Source organism: Pelophylax lessonae, assembly GCF_965119305.1.
Source record: "Pelophylax lessonae genome assembly, chromosome: 2".
NCBI lineage: Eukaryota > Metazoa > Chordata > Amphibia > Anura > Ranidae > Pelophylax > Pelophylax lessonae.
Genome location: NC_138769.1, coordinates 243,240,990 through 243,264,195, shown reverse-complemented (window position 1 = coordinate 243,264,195; position 23,206 = coordinate 243,240,990). Strand labels below are relative to the sequence as shown.

At 47.7% G+C, this 23,206-nt stretch overlaps 1 pseudogene across 1 annotated transcript; it reads left to right on the top strand.

Moving 5' to 3' along the window:
• The first annotated feature begins 517 nt into the window (after positions 1 to 517).
• Positions 518 to 14,362, top strand: LOC309548045 (annotated as a pseudogene). Its single transcript has 2 exons — positions 518 to 578; positions 13,489 to 14,362. The product of its transcript is annotated as an uncharacterized misc_RNA (transcript).
• The last annotated feature ends 8,844 nt before the right edge of the window (positions 14,363 to 23,206 follow it).

Below are 23,206 nucleotides of genomic sequence, written 5' to 3'. Positions count from 1 at the left end.
CCGCATGACTCCTATACGCGCATTGATTTTTTTTCTGGTATCATAAACCCTGCTGACTCAGGTAGTCTTGGCGTCTATAGGCTCTATCACAATATCGGACCATGCTCCGGTAGTACTCGGATTAGACTTGAGGTCCCGGGAGCAGCGGCAATGGCAGTGGAGGCTCAATGACAGCCTACTTCAGGACCCAAAGGTCCTGGAGGAGGTGCAACTGGAGCTACGGCAGTTCTTTGCCTCTAATGATCTCCCAGAAAGCCCCCCCCCCTTATGGTGTGGGAGGCACATAAAAGCTATATTCAGGGAATCCTGATCAAAATTGGTTCCAGGTGCAAAAAATAAAGGATGCGTCAGTTGCATGACCTCCTCTCATGTATGGAATCTTTGGAATCCACCCACAAACGCTCCTAGGCACAGGCTGCCCTTCAAGAACTTACTGTCCTCCGCGAACAGCTTCACTCCATGACCTTGTTCAGAGCAAAGGCTACACTGGCTAAATGTAGGCGTGCCTTCTATGAGCATGGGGATAAATGTGGTAAGATCCTGGCGAAAGCTCTTCGCCAACATCCTCGCAGCAGAAGGTACAGAAGACAGAGGAAATTGCTGAGGTTTTCCGCAGCTATTATGCATCCCTGTACAATCTGGCCTCCGATGCCATGTCTGTTACCAATAGTGATCCTCATCTTGCTATTTGGGACCATATTCATGCCTCGGGCCTCCCCAGCCTTCCTGAGGATGCCCTCGAGCAATTGGATGAACCACTCCAGCCTGCCGAGCTATCCAGGGCCTTGGCAGGGACAAAGGGGGGTAAGGCCCCGGGCCCTAAATGTTTTTTCTCTTACCTACTACAAATGCTTTGAGGATATTTTCTCCCCGCACTTCTTCTCCACGTAGAATGCGGCGGGACTAGGAGCTGAGTTCCCGGTGGACTCGCTTCGCGCGCACATCACTGTTATAGTGAAGGAAGGGAAAGACCCTCTCCTGTGCCAGGATTATCGGCCCATCTCACTCCTTAATATCAATTTAAAACTCTTCATGAAAATCTTGGCATCCTGTTTTGCCACTTTGATCCCACAGCTGATACACGATGATCAAGTTGGATTTGTGGCCACTCGTGAAGCCAGAGACAACACCACGAAGACGATTGATCTGCTTCATTTGGCGTATACCCGAAAGACCCCTCTGCTAATCCTCTTGACAGATGCTGAAAAGGCATTTGATTGAGTGAATTGGAAGTTTCTTACTGAGACCATGGAGCACATAGGCTTGAGACAGCGTATGATGTCTTGGATTCGGGCGATATATTCTAGGCCTTCAGTGAATGTCAAAATTAATGGAACGCTCTCCTGCCCGCCGGGGATTACTAACCGGACTCGCCAGGGATGTCCCTTATCACCACTGATTTTCATTCTGACACTGGAGCCCTTTTTGAGGATGGTCCGGGATAATGACGACATTGCAGGGCTATCGGTCTCCTCATCTCTCGCTCCGAAAGTAGCAGCATACGCTGACGATCTTCTCTTTTAACTCACCAAACCCCTCACTTCTCTCCCCAATCTTTTGCGGGAGTTCCGTACTTTCGAAACCTTATCGGCGTATAAAATAAACCAACACAAATCTGAAGCACTTACGGGTTGCAATGCCGCCTACCCTATCAACCCTACTTAGGGCCGATTTTCCTTTTAAATGGAGCCCTTCCCACTTCACGTATCATGGTATTTCCTTACTGAGTTGCCCCACTCGGCTATTTGAGTGCAACTTTCCTCCTCTTCTTGCTCAAATCAGAAAAGATCTGGATTGGTGGCAGAGAGGTATGTTCTCGTGCTTCAGACGCTGTAATATTATCAAGATGAACGTAATGCCCCGTCTTCTATATTTGCTCCAGGCTCTCCCTATTGTCGTCCCTCTGGCTTTCCTCAGAGGGGTAAATAAGAAGTCTCGGGACTATCTTTGGATCAGAGGACCTCCCCGCTTGGCGTTAAAGGTCCTGAGAATGCCCAAACTCAGTGAAGGCATGGCCTTACCAGACACGGCACTCTATCACACTGCTTGTCATCTGTCTAGGGTTCTGGATTGGTTCCGACATGGGACCCTGAAAAAATGGGTTCAAATCGAGCGGATAACTGGGGAGTCTCCCCCGAATCTTTTCTATGGAGCTCATCCCCTCTGCCGAAAATGGTGGCTGCACATCAGACAGTTGGTGCACCTCTATCTGTCAGGTGGAAGATTTGCCAGGAGGGTCGGCATGCTCCCTCGCCATCCCCTCTGTTTCCGGTGATTGACAACCCGGACTTTTCCCCGGGACTGAACAATCCCTGCTTTCATACTCTGAAGGCCAACGGCCTCTACCAAGTCAGACACTTTATTCGTCAGGAGAATTGGGTATCCAGGCTGATATTATGTTCCGATCACAACTTTGATATTCTATAGTTTTGGCAAAAGACACAACTTGCCCATTTCTTGCAATCTCTATCACCAGCGGCCTCCTTTGCTAGACGCCTTACACCCCTCGAAGATCTTTGTGTTGGGGAATCCCCTCTGCATCATGCAATCTTTCTGCTTTATCGTTTGCTGTCTTCCCCTTCAGACCTTCCTATATATCAGTGGGAACGCGATTTGGACCTATCTCTTTCCGATCACCAGGTGGACCTCCTCCTATTTTTTGCATACACAACCTCCATCTGCTCTAAATATCAGGAGGCTAGATATAAACTTCTGACCAGATGGTACTATACTCCAGTCAGGCTCCATAAAATGTTCCCCTCCTGTTCTTACCTATGTTGTAGATGCAGAGAGGAAGTTTGTTCCCTCCTCCATATTTTTTGGTCCTGCAACCGTTTACAGTCTTTTTGGCTGATGGTACTACGCATTACTCAAAAATTTACGGACCACACCCTCACTCTGGATCCGGCCCTTTTCCTCCTACAAAAAAATGTGTTTCCCAGGGAGTCCTATCGGAAATTGATCCTGCCACTTTTGCTCACAGCGGCTAGGAGTTATATAAATTCCTGCTCTGGAAGCAGTCCCAGACCCCCACGGTGGCTATGTGGCTACATAAAGTGGCATATATTAATGAGATGGAGGACCTTGTGGCTGCCGAATGGGGTACAAGAGAGAGGTTTCTCAAGCAATGACATTATTGGCATGAGTTTGTTTTTTCGCTGAATACAAAGACCTTGTTGCCTAATAGGCACTCTATCCTGTTGGTCGGCCGTCTCTACCCTCCCCCCCCAGCACTTTCTCCCCCACTTCTCTTCTTTTTACCTCCCCTCCCCCCCTCTTTTATTCTTCTCTTTCTCCCTAAGCTGCACTTCAATTAATTACTTTTCTTTCACTTAAACCAGGCTCTGGGCAAAACAATCACTCCCTTTCCCCCTGGGCGTGCTTGCAGTCGGGATGCCATAGGGTAGATGCTGTAGTTGCTTGCTTCCGGGGGTGCACTTCCTCGTTCCCATGTTCCGGCCATGAGATGGATGCCGGAGGGTACGGGAGCTGCCTGGGAGCTGCGCCACTCTGCCAGTGCTCCCAGTGTCCCTGGACTCAGTCTGATTTAAAAATGATCGTACGGTTAACTCTTGTCCAAGATGCCTGTTTATATTAACTATGAATTGCTCACATTACCATATACGAGATGCCTACCTGGCTATTTGTTTGTCTCACAAATGTATTTGAAATCTCTGTTCATCTCAATGCTCTGGTTCGTTATACATGACTGTTTCCGATTGTAGTGCATGCATTTATGCCTAAATAAATAAAGAATTTACAAAAAAAAAAACAATCTGTTAACATTCTAAGAGGAGGTGAGCTGTGAGCTAGATAGGGGGAGACCAGTGAATGTGGTGTACCTGTATTTTGCTAAGGCGTTTGATACAGTTCCCCACAAACGCTTAATTTATAAAACAAGGTCTGCAGGCATCGACCAGAAGGTTTGCTCTTGGATACGCAACTGGTTAAAGGGGCATGTCCAAAGGGTGGTAATAAATAACGCATACTCAGACTGGTCTGGGGTGGTAAGTGGGGTCCCCCAAGGCTCGGTCCTGGGACCAATCTTGTTCAATTTATTCATAAATAGCATTGAGGGCGGAATCATTCGATTGATATAAGTTTTTACAGATGACACAAAATCAAGCATAACTTCACATCATGAGGCAGGAATCTTACAGAATGACCTGAACAAAATTGCAGAGTGGGCAACTACATGGCAAATGAGGTTTAATGTGGAGAAGTGTAAGGTATTTAGCTTGGGGACTAAAAACATGAAAGCACAATACACTTTAGGGAGGGGGGGGGGGATCTGGGGGAATCTAAAATGGAGAAAGATCTGGGGGTCTTAGTAGAAGATAGACTTAGCAATAGCATGCAATGTCAGGCTGCAGCTGCCAAAGCCAGCAGAATATTAGCATTCATAATGAAGGGGATGTATTACAGAGATAAAACTATAATCCTACCACTTTATAAAACACTGGTCCGACCGCATCTGGAGTACTCTGTCCAATTCTGGTCGCCGGTCCTCAGAAAGGATGTCTTGGAGCTGGAGAGAGTCCAGAGAAGGGCAACTAAACTGATTAGGGGATAGGAGGACCTTAATTATGAAGAGCGCTTACAAGCACTCGATTTATTCTCCCTGGAGAGGAGACGCCTTATAGGGGGACATGATAGTGATTTATAAATACCTCGCAAGGAATGCATGAGGACACGTGGCCATACAATGCGATTAGAGGAGAAGCGTTTTAACCTCAGGCTACGCAGTGTGTTCTTTACAGTAAGGGTTACAAGACTGTGGAATTCTCTACCATAAATGGTAGTGACAGCGGGGAGTAAGGCTACTTTTAAAAGACTCTTGGACATACATCTCAAGGATCAAAACATTCAGGGGTATGTAAAAGGATTACGGCCACACACAACTTATAGGTTGTACTGGATGGACTATTGTCTTTATTCAACCTCAACTACTATGTAACTATGAACTTCATTCCACAGTTGTTGCTGTCAGCAGAGAGTGTAGATAAATTCAAAAACTTGTTGATGTGTTTCTTAAAAGCACATTTTACAGGGATATGGAAAATGGTAGTAACATAAACATACACACACTCCCATGTTTAATGGGATAGACTGGTGTCTTTATTCAACATTACCAACTATGTAACCATTAATGGTGTGTGCCCCTTTCCTGTGAGGTTTTGACTGCAAACTGCTGGTAATATGTGAGGTGTTATTCCCCCTTGACATACAAAAAAATGCTACTGTTTTTAGAGAGAAATAGTTCTAGTTTATTGCTTTTTCATACAGTACATATTCAGGAGGAAAATGCTGCTGTAGCCATAAATCAGTGCTGCTCATTTAAATTGTTTCAATTTTGACTGTAGACTCCAGAGCTTTCCTTTTGAGTCCCTCACACTTTTATCACTATTTGGCCACCCTAAACATATAGCGTGGCATGCAATGTGTGCTATATTAGCCTTGGCACCACCCCAACCCCTACTCTGCTCACATTTCCAAAAGTTAAGATTCTCAAAAGGTATACAGAAGACGTTACTCAGATATTTAAGATTAATATGCAAGTGTGCTCTACATCTGCATCAGGAGTGTTTTTCAAGGGGGACAACACTGCTCCTGCAGTGAGACCCAAGAGAACATTGTCACTCCTATTACAGAAAGTCAAAGGAAAAGCACTAGTCTGGTTACTATTACTAACTGTGGTGCTGCATATAGAAGGAAGTTGGGTTGAGCTAGTCACTTACGGTGTCCACCTGTGTGCAATCCAGGCATTTTATGTATTTTACACAGAGAATAGAACAGAATGCTGCAGCTCATAAAAGTAGAAAATAAAAAGAGCACAGAGGGAAGAGTCTTCAAGACTAAAAATATAGGCATTCAATTTAGATTAAATATTAACTATGTTCTATCTGCACAGATGTATACCAATGCCGAAAACACACAAAAAATAAACTATTGCCAGATAATTACTGGGAGCTTGCTTACAAAAGAAAGCAGAATGATAACCTTATTAAAGTGGTGTGGAATTTTCCTCCCTATAATCAGCAGGCTGGGGGACATAGACAGCACCATGGGAGTTCTTGGTGGGAAATATATACTGTATGGAAGATGGTGTGTGTGTGTGCGTGCAATACATTTCGAGGTTCTTTGCCACAAGCTCTGTTTCCACTCATACCACTTATTATCTGTTTACAGACACTACGAGCTTCCACAAATAGGCCTCCCCACGAGGTCTCCACCACAAGCTCTCAGTCACCACTCATACCATTCATTACTCATTCAAAGGCATCATTAGCTTCTTCTACATGGCCTCTTTCTTAAGGTTCTTTTCCACAAGCTCTCAGTTGCCACTCATACCACTCGTTACCCATTTTCAGGCATCACAAGCTTCTGCAGCATGGCCTCCCCCTTGAGGTTCCTGCCACATGCTCTGTCGCCACTCATACCACTCATTTGCCCATTCACACTTACAACTCATGTGACTTCTTAGGTCACAAATGCCGACATGCTTCAGCACGCCTCTTTTCAGTGTCAGCTCATTTATTTACATCACTCAGTCAGCATGGCCTTGGTTATTCCCATACTTCTTCCACTTTTATCTACTGCTTGTTTTCGCCTCCCTTTGAATCGACTTCCTTGCAACACGCATTGCAAGCTCGTCTCCAGTGACACTCAACCCGACCACTCACATTTTCTTGTCTGTTTTTCTCCATAGGACAGCAAGGTCAGGTTGTGCCATCCTGCATAAGGTTGGACGTTTTTCTAGCAGGTAATATGACATCCATACACACATGCAAGGCTTTGCATTCTTTTACCGGGGGGGGGTTGTCACATTTTAGGGGGAGGGGCGGGCTTAGAGCTCTCCTTCATGCCAGGTTACCTGGACTTCCATGTTACCTTTTTCAGGGGTTCCCGGTCGCCTGGTTAGTTTCTGCCACAACCAGGACCTCTATTCTATCAGGGCATGAGTCAGATGCATAGTACACAGGATACTCTTCAAAATCAATCTGCAGCACCCTTTATTCACCTCGATACCTCACATACACGAATTAGGCTGCCGGTCTGGCACTTAGCTACTGTCACATTTTCTTTCTTACCTATTTTCTGAAGAACATCACATTCAAACTACGCAGACACGGTTGCCAAACAGTTGCTTTGCCAACAGTGCAGGCGTTAACAAGCCAACCATACATCACCTACTACAGAATGCAGCATTGCTATTTTGGACACAAACAGACTGCAGCTTCCCACCCCAGTACACCCTGGGGCTCTGGTTCACAGTGTTTTTTTTTTTTTTTCATCACCTGATTAGAGCCAGAGGCTCTAATAGGGCGATGCAAAGGGTGGACCCGGGGCGTGGAGCAGTGCGTCCCGAGCCCACCCATTGTGTGACAATAGCGAATGAAAATTTGCTATTGTCACACCGATCCTCCTCCTGGCCAATCAGGAAGCGCGTCCGATATGCACTTCCTGATTGGCCGCAAGGCAAGCCACAGGCCACTGGCCGAGGAGGAGGCGGGAGCGGAAGGACTTGAGGAGACGCGCCGCCGGGACCGAGGAGAAGCCGCCGTTCGGGGACTAAGGAGAAGCCGATCGCCGCCGCTGCTGCTCCAGGTAAGTAAGGGGGCACGCACGCTGATATTTTGCATTGGGGGAATGTATGCTGGTCACTGCATTGGAGGCACACACGCTGATCTCTGCATTGGGGGCATGTATGCTGGTCACTACATTGGGGGCACGCACGCTGATCTCTGCATTGGGGGCATGTACGCTGGTCACTACATTGGGGGCATGTACGCTGGTCACTACATTGGGGGCATGTACGCTGGTCACTACATTGGGGGCATGTACGCTGGTCACTTCATTGGGGGCATGTATGCTGGTCACTACATTGGGGGCATGTATGCTGGTCACTGCATTGAGGGCATGTACGCTGGTCACTGCATTGGGGGCATGTATGCTGGTCACTGCATTGAGGGCATGTATGCTGGTCACTACATTGGGGGCATGTACGCTGGTCACTACATTGGGGGCATGTACGCTGGTCACTGCATTGGGGGCATGTATGCTGGTCACTGCATTGGGGGCATGTATGCTGGTCACTGCATTGGGGGCATGTACGCTGATCTCTGCATTGGGGGGAATGGTATGCTGGTCACTTCATTGAAGGGGGCATGTATGCTGGTCTCTGCATTAAAGGGGGCATGTACGCTGGTCACTGCATTGAATGGGGGCATGTACGCTGGTCACTGCATTGAAGGGGGCATGTACACTGGTCACTGTATTGAAAGGAGGCACGCTGGTCACTGTGCATTGAAAGGGGGCACACTGGTCACTGTGCATTAATAGGGTGCAGGCTGGTCACTGTGCATTGAAAGGGGGCGCACTGGTCTGTCTGCATTGAAAGGGGGCACACTATACCTTAATTACTGAAGGCCCCTTTCACACTTTTGCGACCTCAAAGTCACGCAATTTTTTTTTTTTGCCGCCAAGCAATGCCTATTACATTTTTCTGTTTGCGCCCCCCGCAAAAATTTTGAGCAACAGCCGCCACTGCTCCCCCCTCCCCTTTTTTCTCATTATAGCTGGAGTCATGTCACGGTCCGGCAGTGAGGACCTTGCCTCTACCCCTCTGTCACCCACCGTGGGTTCAGAGCCAGGCAGCACTCAGTCCCTCAGGGGATGGACTATCCCCAAGCTCACAGCAGAGCTGCGGCGTAGGGCCATTCCCCACAATGCCACAGCCAGGAAAGCCAATTATTTAGGCTGCTGTTCCCAACACCAGCAGAAGCTTCACCCGGCACCCAGCAGGCATCCCTGTAGTGCATCTCCTCAGCTCTCACCCAGCTGCACACCATAATTGGCACGCTGACTGCAGCAGTCTCCGACATGCAGGCAGGAGAAGAAGTCCTAGAGGTGCACCCAGCGGTGACCCCCACTAGACATGGTCGCAGCGCCCGTCTTGGCACTACCACCCACAGGTACACCAGGCACTATTTTCACTATTTTTCCTGCACCCCTCATCTCTGCTGGCATCAGGAAGGCTATCCTGGAGGAAAAGGATGTTAACCTGGCCTCCCTGCTCATTTCGGTCACAATCTGTCCTACGCCTGTGGGGACGTGTCCATGGTTCTGAAAAGGCCAAAGACCCCAGGTTCAATAGCAAACTGTCAATCACCGAGTTTGTGCTGGCCTTTCGGCATGTTTAGGGACGTGTTGTGCTCGCCCAACCCCGGCAGGAGGGAAGAGATGGATTTGTACCTACCATGCCGTGGTTGACTTAGGGTACAAATACGAAGGCTCTGCGTTTTACGACTACCACCACTCATTTACAGCCAGAACCACAGCCAAACTCGCCCAGTTCCAAATCAGCACAAATTGGAGCATTGTGGACACGGAGTTTCTATGCCGTCACTTTGCAGGTCTGCGTTCCCTGCTTTGCGCCGTTTCCCAGTCCTCCCTCCACGCACACGGCAAACTAATGCTCCAACACCAGATGTTCATTGACCTTCCCCTCTACCTCTAGTGCCGCACAAGGAATGCTTGCCCCTTTGCAACATCCTCAGGAAGGGATGAGCTTCTAGTTCGAGTTGAAGCTAAGTTCGACTCGAACCTCATGTGTTCTTTGTTCGCAGGAAATTCACCCGCCATAATGCAATGCTTGTGATTGAACAAAGCATGCACCTTGACCTCTATACTTTGGCCAATCATGGCTCAGGGGCTAAGTCCATGCCCCACACTATGTAAAGGCTGCCTAAACGGCAGCTGCATGTAGCGTGTTAGGAGTGGAGTTTAGACAGGGTAGTTAGTGGAGTGTGTGGTTTATATATTAATAGATCAGCCAGTGTAGTAGCTATATATATTTTTTAGCTGTTTCAGGAGATAGTAGAGTATATATATTTATCAGTTTTTGCAGGATATATATCAATCAGATAGCTCAGTACATAAATGTATCAGTTATTGTAGGATATATATTCACCAGTGCAGTATATATATACAGTGGGTACGGAAAGTATTCAGACCCCCTTAAATTTTTCACTCTTTGTTATATTGCAGCCATTTGCTAAAATCATTTAAGTTCATTCTTCTTCCTCATGAATGTACACATAGCACCCCATTCTGACAGAAAAACACAGAATTGTTGACATTGTTGCAGATTTATTAAAAAAGAAAAACTAAAATATCACATGGTCCTAAGTATTCAGACCCTTTGCTCAGTATTTAGTAGAAGCCCCCTTTTGATCTAATACAGCCAGGAGTCTTTTTGGGAAAGATGCAACAAGTCTTTCACACCTGGATTTGGGGATCCTCTGCCATTCCTCCTTGCAGATCCTCTCCAGTTCTGTCAGGTTGGATGGTAAACGTTGGTGGACAGCCATTTTTAGGTCTCTCCAGAGATGCTCAATTGGGTTTAAGTCAGGGCTCTGGCTGGGCCATTCAAGAACAGTCATGGAGTTGTTGTGAAGCCACTCCTTCGTTATTTTAGCTGTGTGCTTAGGGTCATTGTCTTGTTGGAAGGTAAACCTTCGGCCCAGTCTGAGGTCCAGAGCACTCTGGAGAAGGTTTTTGTCCAGGATATCCCTGTACTTGGCCGCATTCATCTTTCCCTCGATTGCAACCAGTCGTCCTGTCCCTGCAGTTGAAAAACACCCCTCCAGCATGATGCTGCCACCACCATGCTTCACTGTTGGGACTGTATTGGACAGGTGATGAGCAGTGCCTGGTTTTCTCCACACATACCGCTTAGAATTAAGGTCAAAAAGTTCTATTTTGGTCTCATCAGACCAGAGAATCTTATTTCTCACCATCTTGGAGTCCTTCAGGTGTTTTTTAGCAAACTCCATGCAGGCTTTCATGTGTCTTACACTGAGGAGAGGCTTCCGTAGGGCCACTCTGCCATAAAGCCCGACTGGTGGAGGGCTGCAGTGATGGTTGACTTTCTACAACTTTCTCCCATCTCCTGACTGCATCTCTGGAGCTCAGCCACAGTGATCTTTGGGTTCTTCTTTACCTCTCTCACCAAGGCTCTTCTCCCCCGATAGCTCAGTTTGGCCGGACGGCCAGCTCTAGGAAGGGTTCTGGTCGTCCCAAACGTCTTCCATTTGAGGATTATGGAGGCCACTGTGCTCTTAGGAACCTTAAGTGCAGCAGAAATCTTTTTCTAACCTTGGCCAGATCTGTGCCTTGCCACAATTCTATCTCTGAGCTCTTCAGGCAGTTCCTTTGACCTCATGATTCTCATTTGCTCTGACATGCATTGCGATCTGGAAGGTCTTATATAGACAGGTGTGTGGCTTTCCTAATCAAGTCCAATCAGTATAATCAAACACAGCTGGACTCAAATGAAGGTGTAGAACCATCTCAAGGATGATCAGAAGAAATGGAAAGCACCTGAGTTAAATATATGAGTGTCACAGCAAAGGGTCTGAATACTTAGGACCATGTGATATTTCAGTTTTTCTTTTTTAATAAATCTGCAACAATGTCAACAATTCTGTGTTTTTCTGTCAGTATGGGGTGCTATGTGTACATTCATGAGGAAGAAGAATGAATTTAAATGATTTTAGCAAATGGCTGCAATATAACAAAGAGTGAAAAATTTAAGGGGGTCTGAATACTTTCCGTACCCACTGTATATATATATATATATATATATATATATATATATCAGCCAAGTCCAGTGTAGTGTAGGGCTGATTCTTATGTTACACAGTGTACAGCAGTCAGTTTAGTGCTGTGCTGTGCTGTGATTGTAGTGGGGCCACCGAAGTGTATTGTATACAACATGTCTGTGTCACCCCACTGATCCCCTTTTTTTTTCATTGCTATATAGACATTTTTTCCTTTTCAATTCATTTTTTTTTTTTTTAGCCGCATCAGGTTCTGTTGTTGCAATATTAGTACTCCCCCCTGTTTGTCGCAGGTGCATCCATGGCTCTTTGATATGTTCGCTCAGTCCCTAACCTGGATCCTAACTCACCAGGTGCAGTGCCAGAAAAGCATCCATTTCCTAGATTACTTCCTGCTGATGAACGGCCCGACAAGCCCCCCTCAGATTTAGACAAATTAAGGGTAGTGTTTGGCAACCTCATAGCAGAGCATAAAGTGGAAGGCCCCGAGCATTCCATCACCTTCCTAGGAATCACCCTTGACACCCTATGCAGGCCAGCCTACACCCTGACAAGCTGTCCCGTCATTCACACCTTCACCACCTCACATAGTTAAACCAAGAGACCACTGCAGTCCCTGTTAGGCATGCTGAACTTTGCTATGAGGATTGTCCTACAGGGGCGTTCCTTCATTTGTCACCTCCTGGTCTTCCTTTTCCACGCACAGGACCCCGATCAAACAATCAGGCAAGAACAGGCAGCTGCTGCAGATCTAGCAATGTGGGACAACTTTCTTGAGAACTGGAATGGCGTATACCTGTTTATCAGAAGCTTCAGCCTCCTCACCTCATATAGTAACAGATGCAGCAGCCTCCTCAGGCTTTGCTGCCATTTTTGACACCCATTGGTTTGCAGGTCCATGTCCACAGGAAATCCTCCTGGTCCTGAGTTCAGACAGACGTCCTCATTGTTTGAGCTTTACCCTATCCTCGCGACAGCTCAGGTCTGGGGACACATCTGGGCAGGGCAGTCTGTGGTCTTCTCCACTGACAATTTAGCCACGGTTGAGATTGTCAATAAAGGCAGGTCCAAGTCCCTGGCCATCATGTCCTTCCTACGCAGTCTGGTGCAGATATCCCTTTGCTATAATTTTAATGTGCATTGTACTTGCATACCTAGCAAGTACAATCTTGCAGCAGATGCATTGTCCCGCCTCAATTTCCCTTTGTATTTCTTACAGAGAACCGGTGTTCCGTGAAAAAAACATACCCGTGAGAAAACCATACCCTCGTCCCTTCCGGTGCACCTACGGAGGGTATGGATTTATCACAGTAGTGTGTGTAACGTTACACTTGCCGCCGTTACATTAAAACAGCTCCTCTGCAACATGGGTCATCTCCGCTCCTACCCCTCTCACTTCCCTGATCTCAGCTAATAAATATAAAAGCGCATCACGGAGCCGAGATCTCCGTCATTTACATTTCATACACCCGCCGCTGCTTTTATATTTAGTAGCCGACATCTGGGAAGTGACAGGGATAGGAGCGGAGATGACCCATGTTGCAGCCGAACTGTTTTAATGTAACCGCCGCAAGTATAACATTACACACACTACCGTGATAATTTCATACCCTCCGAGCATGCACACTTGTCAACTTCTCTGCTGTTCAATGATGTATCCGGGGCTCTGAGCATGCGCACTGCTACGCTGCTCAGCTGTTTCTGACAGGAAGTGACGAGGGTATGGAATTCTAACGAGGTATGGTTTTCTAACGTTACACCGGAGCCGACCCAACCTCATTTCCTATCCCACCTTGCTCGCAGCTAACGAAGGCCAAAAAGACCACCTTCACAACGCAAAACTAGTCACTGTCACCCAACACAGTGAAGACCTACCACACCGCCTGGAATGCCTATGGCAAATTCCTAGCCACGTACCCCGAGACGGGCACAGGTCACATCAAGCACATCCTGGCCTTCATGTCTTACTGCCACACTCACCTGAGCCTGTCCCACAACACTGTCAGACTGTACCTAGTTGGCATCCAGCATTTCCTCTCCCTACAAGCCCCTGGGAAACCCTCGTTGTTGGCGACCCATATGATCAAAGCATTACTGCGTGTCATCCAGAAACACCAGCCAGTAGCAAACGCTTGCCCATATCAAGTTCCACTTTCTAGAACATGTCAGCTATCCTGTCACGGTCCCCTATTGGGTTGCTCCCTAGCCTGGTCATCCAAGCAGCTATCTACCTGGCCTTCTACGGCTTCCTACGGCCCGGTGAGTTCACTTACTGTGGCCCCGGTTGCCAGGTGCTACACACGTGCCATCCGGCCCGCCTTAAAGACCATTTTGTCCTACATCTGGCAGTGTCCAAAACTCATCAGTCCAGCACCGGGGTTGACATGAAATTCTTCCAGGCCCACAATGAATGGTGTCCAGTAGCGGTTCTGAACCAGTTGTTGTTACACCTGCAGAGCCATTCTAGCTCCAGCCCATTGTTGCCTTTTCCTTCAAGCCCACTAACAGCTAGCCAGTTCACCAGACATTTTCGAACCCTCCTGGATAATCTAGGCCTCAACCCGAATCAGTTTTCTTGGCACTCCTTCAGGATCGGAGCGGCCTCTGCTACCTCCCGACACGGGGTGTCGGGTCATGTCATCAGAAGAGTAGGCAGAGGGAAATCCACCTGCTTTACCCAGTACATTCAGAATCCCCAGATTGAGAGGCTGCAAGCCTTCACCAAGCTTGCCCAATAAATCTTATGTATACTAATAAAACAATTTTCCCTATTCTGGTATTTTTACCCCCTCTTTTATGTACCGACCAGCTGACCAGGGCACACCTCAGGTCTATGTTATTTTGTGAGTCTTGTGGCATCTTTATGTGGTTTCATATCTATCTCCGTTGGAGGGCTCCAACCATAAATTAGAAGGCCAGTATGGTGGCCTGAATTTATGGGAGGAGCCCAAGGGAGGGGGGTATTTAAGCAGAACACTCACCTGTGTTCCTTGTCGGTTCCAGTGAACGATACTTTACAGGGCACTTCCTTCACATCTCTCTTCTACAATCAACCATTACTTATCTTGAATATGCCTCCTTTTTGGTGTACTGACCATCTGACTAGGGCACACCTCAGGTCTACGTTGTGTTGTGAGCCCTTATGGCGTCTTTATGTGGTGTTGCATTGTTTTTCACCAAGATCTTGTATTGATGATGGGAGAGTCGGACCACTGCACAAAACCTTCTCCAGCACATCCCAAATATTCTCAATGGGGTTAAGTTCTGGACTCTGTGGTGGCCAATCCATGTGTGAAAATTATGTCTCATGGGCGTGGCCGAGCTGCTGATGTGAATGGTCGCAGGCACCGCTAGCTCCGCCGAGACTCCGCTCAATTATCCTGTTGCCAGACTTACCTGCCGGTTCTTCTGCTCCCGATCGCCTCTGGTGCCTTCCTGGCCACTGCTGCTGACTCGGTGAGTCCTCTTGTCCCCCTCTGTGATGTCCAAGGCAGCAAAAATGGGAAAATCCGCCGCGGGGGTGCAGGCCAAAAATGGCGCTCCCGCGCAGCGTACCTCCTAGAAGGAGAAGTACATGGAGGCTGCTCAAAAGTTGTTTGCCAGGCCGGCTCCCAGAGATCCTCCTGCGTCCTCCGGCCTGTCTCCCAGCACATCTCCCTCTCCTCCACCCAAGGCGGATGATACAGTGCCGCTGGGGGATCTCTCAGGACAGCTCCAGGATTGGGATCCGGCCTGCACGGACCGGGCTGGGCTACATTCCACCCCGTCTCCTGACCCGGAACCCATACTGAGGGATGTTATGTCTGCAGTTAACACGTGCAATACTTCTATTACTGCTTTGACTGCGGAGCTCCGAGGGGTTAAGGCTGAAATTTCCTTTAATAGATATGACATGCAGAAGCTCAGGGAGAGGACCCCGGCTGTGGAGGGGAGGGTGAGCTCCCTGGAGGACGACATGACCCCACTGCAGAGGGAGGTGAAGCACACTTCCCTGCAGGCTGCACAACAAGCTGCTAGATTGGATGACTTGGAGAACAGGATGAGAAGGAGTAATATTAGGGCCATTGGCATCCCTGAAAGAGCAGAGGGTAAGAATCCTGTTAATTTTATCGAACACTGGCTCACTGCCACGTTTGGCCAGGAATCCTTCACTCCAATGTTCTCCGTGGAACGCGCCAATAGGGTGCCCATGTGCCCCCTTCCTCCGGGCCCCCCCCCCTCGCACCTTTATCTTTAAACTTCTCAAGTACAAAGATAGAGACATCAGCCTAACTAAGGCTAGAGGAATGCAGGGGAAGCTGGTTGTGGACAACGCAAAGATCTCCTTGTTCCCGGACTATTCTGCGGAGGTACAGAAGCAGAGGGCCAAGTTTGGTAATTTTAAGAGATGGCTCAGAGATCTAAACCTTCAATACGCCATGCTCTACCCCTCTAAGCTCAGGGTTGTTGCTGGTGAAGAGGTCCTGTTCTTTGATAAACCTGCAGCTGCGACACAGTGGCTGGACGCCAATGGCAGGGCATTGAGAGCTGCCCCTTCGCCGAGGCGTGGGTCCCCGTGAACCTGATGGCTCTCATCACTGGACAGCTGACTGTCACTTTCGTTTGTTTCCTGTTTGCCTGGGACACTTGAAGTCTGGATGCAATTTTAGTCTCCTTGATAGGCGGTGGCTACCCTGTTATACCCACAGTTATGTGTTTTGAACTTGCATTTCTTGCTGCTCATGAGGAGATCACTGTGCCAGCTGATCCCTCCATGGATTCCCCCTAATGGTCCTGGTTGGACGCACCCTGTTACCTCTCCCCCCCCCCCCCCTTCCTGTGGTTCCCCTTCGTTTCTCAAGAGCCATTTTTTTCTTCTTCCTCCTGCACTCTAGCCTCACCGGAATTTACTCCTGGGAACTCTCAATTATTGCCTATCTGTGGACATATTCGCTGTTGTATTTTGCCTCTGCTGACCTGTGGACTGGTTCTCCTATCTGCCCTTGCTGGACTGTGCCGCTATCCTGGACCCTGTTGCTGCTTATCTCAATGGTTCGCTCCTGTGCTCGGACTTGTAATTTGGGCTCCCGCCCTCATTGCCCTGCGGAACTCATGCTACGTTCTCCTAATGGCTGATACTATCTGTGTACTCACCTGGAATATTAGGGGTTTCAACAACCCTGTCAAAAAAACTGCTGTGTTTAGATATGTTAAGAGGCTACAGGCTGACATAGTGTGTCTCCAGGAGACGCACGTGGCTGGGCCTACCCAGCCGACTCTGGCGCCCAGTTTGTTTAGTCACCAATATCATTCTGTCTACTCTAGCTATTCTAGGGGGGTTAGTATACTTATTAGGCGGGGTGTCCAGTTTACTTGCATGCAGTGTGTCCTTGACTCGCCCTTACTCGGTGGTTGTCTTTCATTTGGTCATGGAGAGGGTGGCTGGGTTCCCGGAGGTGCCGCTGTTAATACTGGGTGATTTTAATACTGTGTTAGATGTTTCCCTTGATAGGTTTTCTCCGCTGCGTCCGCGCTGACCCGGGGTCCCACGCCCTTCGCTCGGTTAGCGGGGGAGCTCGGTTTGACGGATGTGTGGCGGATGGATCATCCGGGGACTCGTCAGTACTCCTGTTTCTCTGCTTCCCACTCTGGCCCCTCCCGTCTTGATATGGGGCTGGGCAATGATCGCCTGCTACCGCTGGTAGTGGCTGCGGGCTACGAGCCGCGTTTGGTTTCTGACCATTCCCCGCTCTGGGTTCGCCTAGCCCTTCCGTCTCGACGGGGCAGGCCTCTGTGGAAGCTCAACGCGTTCTGGTTGACGCTCTTTCCTAATCCTGACCCTCTTCCGTACCAGTTGTCTTCCTTTTTTACCCAAAATCAGGGCACGGCTGGAGTGGGGATGGTGTGGGACGCTGCCAAGGTGTTCCTGAGGGGGCGGTTTATAGACATTATCAATGCAGTGAAAACTAGTACGAAGGAGTGGGAGAATACGGTGCTGGCAGAGGTGGCGAGAATGGAGGCTGCATATGTTGCTGCCCCTGCCGAGGACACTAGGAGGTCATGGCTGGCGGCCCAAACCTTGGCGGGTACGGTTTCGCTCCAGCGAGCGGAAAACAAACGTTTCTTTCTGCAGCAGAGGTACTTCGAGGAGGGTGAATCCACTGGTCACATGTTGGCTATGACGATACGAGCATAACAGCCGACGACGTTTATCCCAATTATTGCTGACCCTCGGGGGGTTCGTTGGCACGCTGCGGCTGATGTAGGGAGAGTGCTACGGGATTTCTATGTTGATCTTTATTCTTCTAAGATTTCTGCCACCCCCCGGGAGATTGTACATTTCCTGGAGGGTTGTGATCTCCCCGTCCTCTCAGCTTTGGACGCGGCTGTGCTCAACGCTCCCCTGACGGAGGATGAAGTGTATGCCGCTTTGAAATCTTCACAAAATGGCAAGTCTCCGGGAGCTGATGGTATCCCTACGGAGGTCTATGGTAGACGCGCTTGTCCCAGGTTGTACACAAGCTTATCCATCGGGACCAATCTGGTTTTATCCCTTCTCGCTCTACGGCTCTTAACCTCCGACGTCTTTTTCTCAACCTACAGGTACCGATCGACAATCCGGGTAATAGAGCGATTTTTTTCTTTAGACGCTGCTAAGGTATTCGACAGTATCGAATGGTCCTACCTATGGGAAGTACTTCGCCTTTTGGAGTTGGGGAGTCGTTTCTTAACTGGGTGCAACTTCTTTATTCGGGTCCCACGGCTAGACTACGGTTTAACGGGGAGCCGTCTGAGCCCTTCTGTCTCCATAGAGGTACCCGACAGGGTTGTCCGCTGTCTCCTCTGCTATTTGCTATGGCTCTGGAGCCCTTGGCGGCGCGGATTCGAGCTTCTCCCGAGATAGTGGGGTTCAGAAGCGTTGTTCATGAGGACACTGTTTCTCTATATGCGGATGATACTTTGCTCTACCTGGGAGACACCCAGGCCTCTCTGGATGCCGTTATGTCCCTTATTGACTATTTTGGCTCCCTCTCTGGCTTTTCCATAAACTGGGATAAGTCGGTTCTGATGCCCCTGGATCCTCTTCCTACTCCTCTCCCTGCCCGCGCGGCTGCAGTTTGGGTGGTGGATAGGTTTAAATACCTGGGAATACATGTATCCCCCGACCCGACTCACTATATGGTATTGAACTTGGTGCCTCTGCTGCAGAAATTATGCTCTAAATGCACAAGTTGGTGCAAATTACCGCTCTCTGTTGCTGGTCGTGTTAATCTCATTAAAATGGTTTGGGCTCCCCAGCTGCTGTATGTCTTCCACAATACCCCCATGTGGATTCCTAGAAAGTGGTTTCTCAGGATTGAGTCTCAGTTTCGGGAACTTATTTGGTGTAAGAAGGTGGCCAGAATTAAACTTTCCACTCTCCAGATGGCTAAGGATGGTGGAGGTTTGGCGGTCCCCAACCCCCGGGTGTATTTCCTGGCCTCCCAGGTTCAGCACATGGGCGGCTGGGGGATTGTGGACCCGCAGGACCCCATTGGGGCCCTATTGACCCCTCTGGACTCTGACTCTCCTGTGCTTGTCCATTTGGAGGTGGGATTTGCGCATCTGCCGGCAACTTTGCCGACGGTGGCCCTGCTCCGTTTAGTGTGGCGCTGTGTGAAGGAAATGTTTCGGGTTGGGGGTTTCCTACCGGAGACCCCGATCTGGGACAATCAGAACTATAGAGAGCTTGCCCGTCTTGAGGGTACGGAGATCTGGAGGGAATTGGGGATCCGCTTTATGTCGCAACTATATAGGATGCAGGTTCTAAAGTCTTTTCGAGACCTGGAGGAGGAATTCCGGGTTCCCAGGCAGCACTTTTTCAGGTATCTGCAACTCTGACATGCGCTCTTGGCTCGGGCCAGGTCTTCTACCTTACGGCTTACCCCCCGCTGATTCCTGGGGGAGGTACTCCGGGCCTCCGACAAGAAAGGCATGATATCTGAGGTATATGCTGCCCTGCTGGGTTCGTTGCAGGACCCGGCCACCCTCCCTGCCAGAGCAGCATGGGAGGAGGACCTTGGTCCCATTGATGGCGAGACGTGGGAGCTGTGTCTGGCTTCCATTCCTTTAGTCTCGGTTTCGGCCTCTCACAAGATTTCCCACCTTATGTTGTTCCATAGGGCGTATAGAACACCTGTTAAGTTGCATAGATGGGGTCACAGACCTACCCCTCTCTGTCCGAAATGTGATAGGGAACTGGGCACACTGATGCATATGATGTGGCGCTGCCCCAAACATTTTAGATATTGGTCTATGGTTATAGCTACGATATCTAAGATTTATGATTTCCAGTTGCTGCGCGACCCTCTGATCTGTCTTCTTGGGGCCCTGGAGGTTGAATCTTTAACACCTAATGCACACATAGCTGTTATCAGGCTGCTCTATATGGCTCGTAAACTGATTGCCAGATATTGGATCTCCTCCAGGGTCCCGACAGCACAGCAATGGATTGCACAAGTTAACAGTTCTCTCGTTAGAGAAAAACTGAACTATCAACACAGGACAGCACATAAAACATTTCTATCGCTGTGGCAGCCCTGGCTGGATGATCCGGCCCTGGCTCCTCCACAGTTAGTCATGCACAGACTTCTTATGGGTTAAGCTAGTTCCCACTTCAAGAACTGTTTAGATACTGATGTTCGGTGAGGCTCTTCCCCTTCCCCCCCATTTCTTTTTCTTTTATTCGTCCTGTGGTCCTGTTTGCCTGCTCCTTTCCCCCTCCTCCCCCCCTCTTCTCCACCCTCCTCCCTACCTTGATTCCCCCTTCTACTCCAGTGTTTTCCATTTAGCGCCAATCCTTTATTGGGTACTCCTGTCCGGTTAGGGTCCCTAGGTACCTCCTACAGCTGATGTTTATTAGTTCACTGTCTTTGTTTCCTGGGGGGTTACCTTTAAGAATGCTTGTTAGGTGCTGCTCGGTGGAGCGTTCTCGGCCGGCAGATAGCATTGACTTCAGGATTGGACAGTGGGTTGCTTATATGATTGCTTTATGGAATGTTACTTGTGCATTGTACTGCCTTATCTCTTATACAGTATTGTTTGATTTTCGTATGCTCACACTTTCTACTGCCTGTACGATGTTCAACTGTTTCTTCTTATCAATAAAAATGATTTATTTTCTGAAAAAAAAAAAAAAAAATATGTCTCATGCTCCCTGAACCACTCTTTCACAATTTGAGCCTGATGAATCTTTGCATTGTCATCTTGGAATATGCCCATGCCATCAGGGAAGAAAAAATCAATTGATGGAATAACCTGGTCATTCAGTATATTAAAGTATGAGGTCAGCTGACCTCATTCTTTGGGCACATGCAATAACTATACATGCCTGAATGGACACACGGAGCTGAAGCTCAGCTCGGGTGCCCCCATAGCAAGCTGCTTGCTGATGGGGCACTCGACAGGGGGGAGGGGCTGGGAGCAGAACAGAGGGACCAGAGAAGAGGAGGATCCAGGCTGCCCGGTGCAAAACCATTGCACAGGGCAGGTAAGTATAACAGGTTTATTATTTTTTTTTTAAAACGAGACTTTACAACCACTTTAATGATTGAGAAGGATTGATAGGGCAGCCTTGACAGATAATAGAATTAGTATATAATCATTTAGTGCACTTTAATTTCTAAAGCCATAAATCATGCTAGCATCCTTTAGTAGTCAAAACATTTTAATAGAGAGTAACTTTCATTAAATGTACTAAAAAACATGAATGCTAAAATGCAAGAATGTCAGGAATCCAATATTTAGTGTGCAACATTTTCTCATGTGGTAAAACAGGGGCTAATACCTTGAAGGTAGATACTACCAGCCAAGGAGCAAAACCATTTTTTAATTTATTTTTTTATAATTTTAGTTGGTTTGATTAATATGCTATGCCAAAACACTTCGTTGTGTTTTTGTATTATTAACTTTGCACCTGTTTGTTGACTTTATACAATATTTAGGAATTTAGGATAATAATAATAATAGAAACACACAGCTACAAAAGACAAACTGCTACAATTTATCCTGTTGGGCTCAGTAGTGGTATAACATCAGTACTGTTTGAGTTAAACATTAAACTATGGGTGGCAAGAGGTCAAGACATTTGTAAAACTTAAGTACAAAGCTGTCAGTTTTCTTAATGTCCAGAACCAAATTTAACCCTACTCACCTCCACTTCTTCCCATCCTAGTCTATCTAGATGCAAGCATCTTGTCAATGCACACAGCAGGTGTCACTTGAAGGAGATGGCAGTTTATTTATAACCAGTTCGTTTTCATTTCCTTCATAGCAGGAATGAGATCTTGCCCTTAGTGTTCACTCCTTGGGGAATTTGTCTCATTTCCACCATAGGAGAATTTGACACCTGCAGAAACTAAATGAATTACAGAGACATGTACATACAGAAGCCAGAGAGGATTGTAGTTCAGCTGGGAATTCATGCTGCTAGAATATAACTTTTATCTTTCAGTTCTCTGCATACCTTTTTCATGGACAGAATGGCTGTGCTACGGATACATTTGCAATCTTGTTTGTCCTTCCTTCTAGGCTGGAGGGTGCCAGAGGTATCTTTCACCACTTGTGAGCAGCATAGCAATTTCTAATATTTTTAAGGTCAGATACAAATGCCATGTTTTGTTTTCTGTTTAACCTACTTATTGACAAATGTCCAAATAGCTGATAGCTTTAGCTGTTCCTACTAAAAAAAAAAAAAAAAAAATAATAATAATAAAGTAAAATATTTCTCATATTTCCCACCTGGCGGGGTTGCTTTTTTGAGGAAACGAAACAGTACATGTGGGTCATTTAGATGAATGAACCTTTTTAATTGTTTGCATCTTTCCTACTTTTTCCATTGGTATAATTTCAAGTTGATCTATTGGCAATCAATATGATGAGCACTATAAAAATGTAGCTATATATGTGTTGCTATGCTTCTGCAAAGCTAATTATATACTTGTTGCTCCTACCAGACTTCCCTGTCATGGAAGTGTTGTCACCCTTGCATTGCCTATGTCTGCAAGGATGTGAGGGTGTGGACAATAGCTATGCCAGTGAGGTAGTACAACCTATTAGCTTGCACATACTGGTCCCTATCATACCCTTCACACTTCTCTCATGCACATTAAGCCACATGTTGGACCCAGTGCTGGGAGAAGGCCATCCAGCACCCAGGGCAAAGATGCCAAACTGCACCCTGCCCTCTTCCCTTAGGATTTGGTCAGGGCACCCACATACCTGCAATTGACCATTGCACCCAGGGCAGCCGTCCCTCCTGCCCACCCCTTGTCCCGGCCCTGGTTGGACCCCTTTGCACTGCTCTCATGGAAACTCTTTCCCAGCCTAACAAGGTATAGAAAAAATAAGTGCATCCTGTACAGCTAATTACAGCCTTACAGGAAAAGACATAGAGAAACCAGAACAAATGGACTTTATAGGCACTGGTAAAACAAATTCATAAATGTTATTAATTAGATATCCAAAAAATTACAATATATACAAAAACCTCAGATCATCATAATATTAAAATCAAAGACAGGATAATAAAATACCCTTAACCAAACCGCATGTGTCTAACTCTA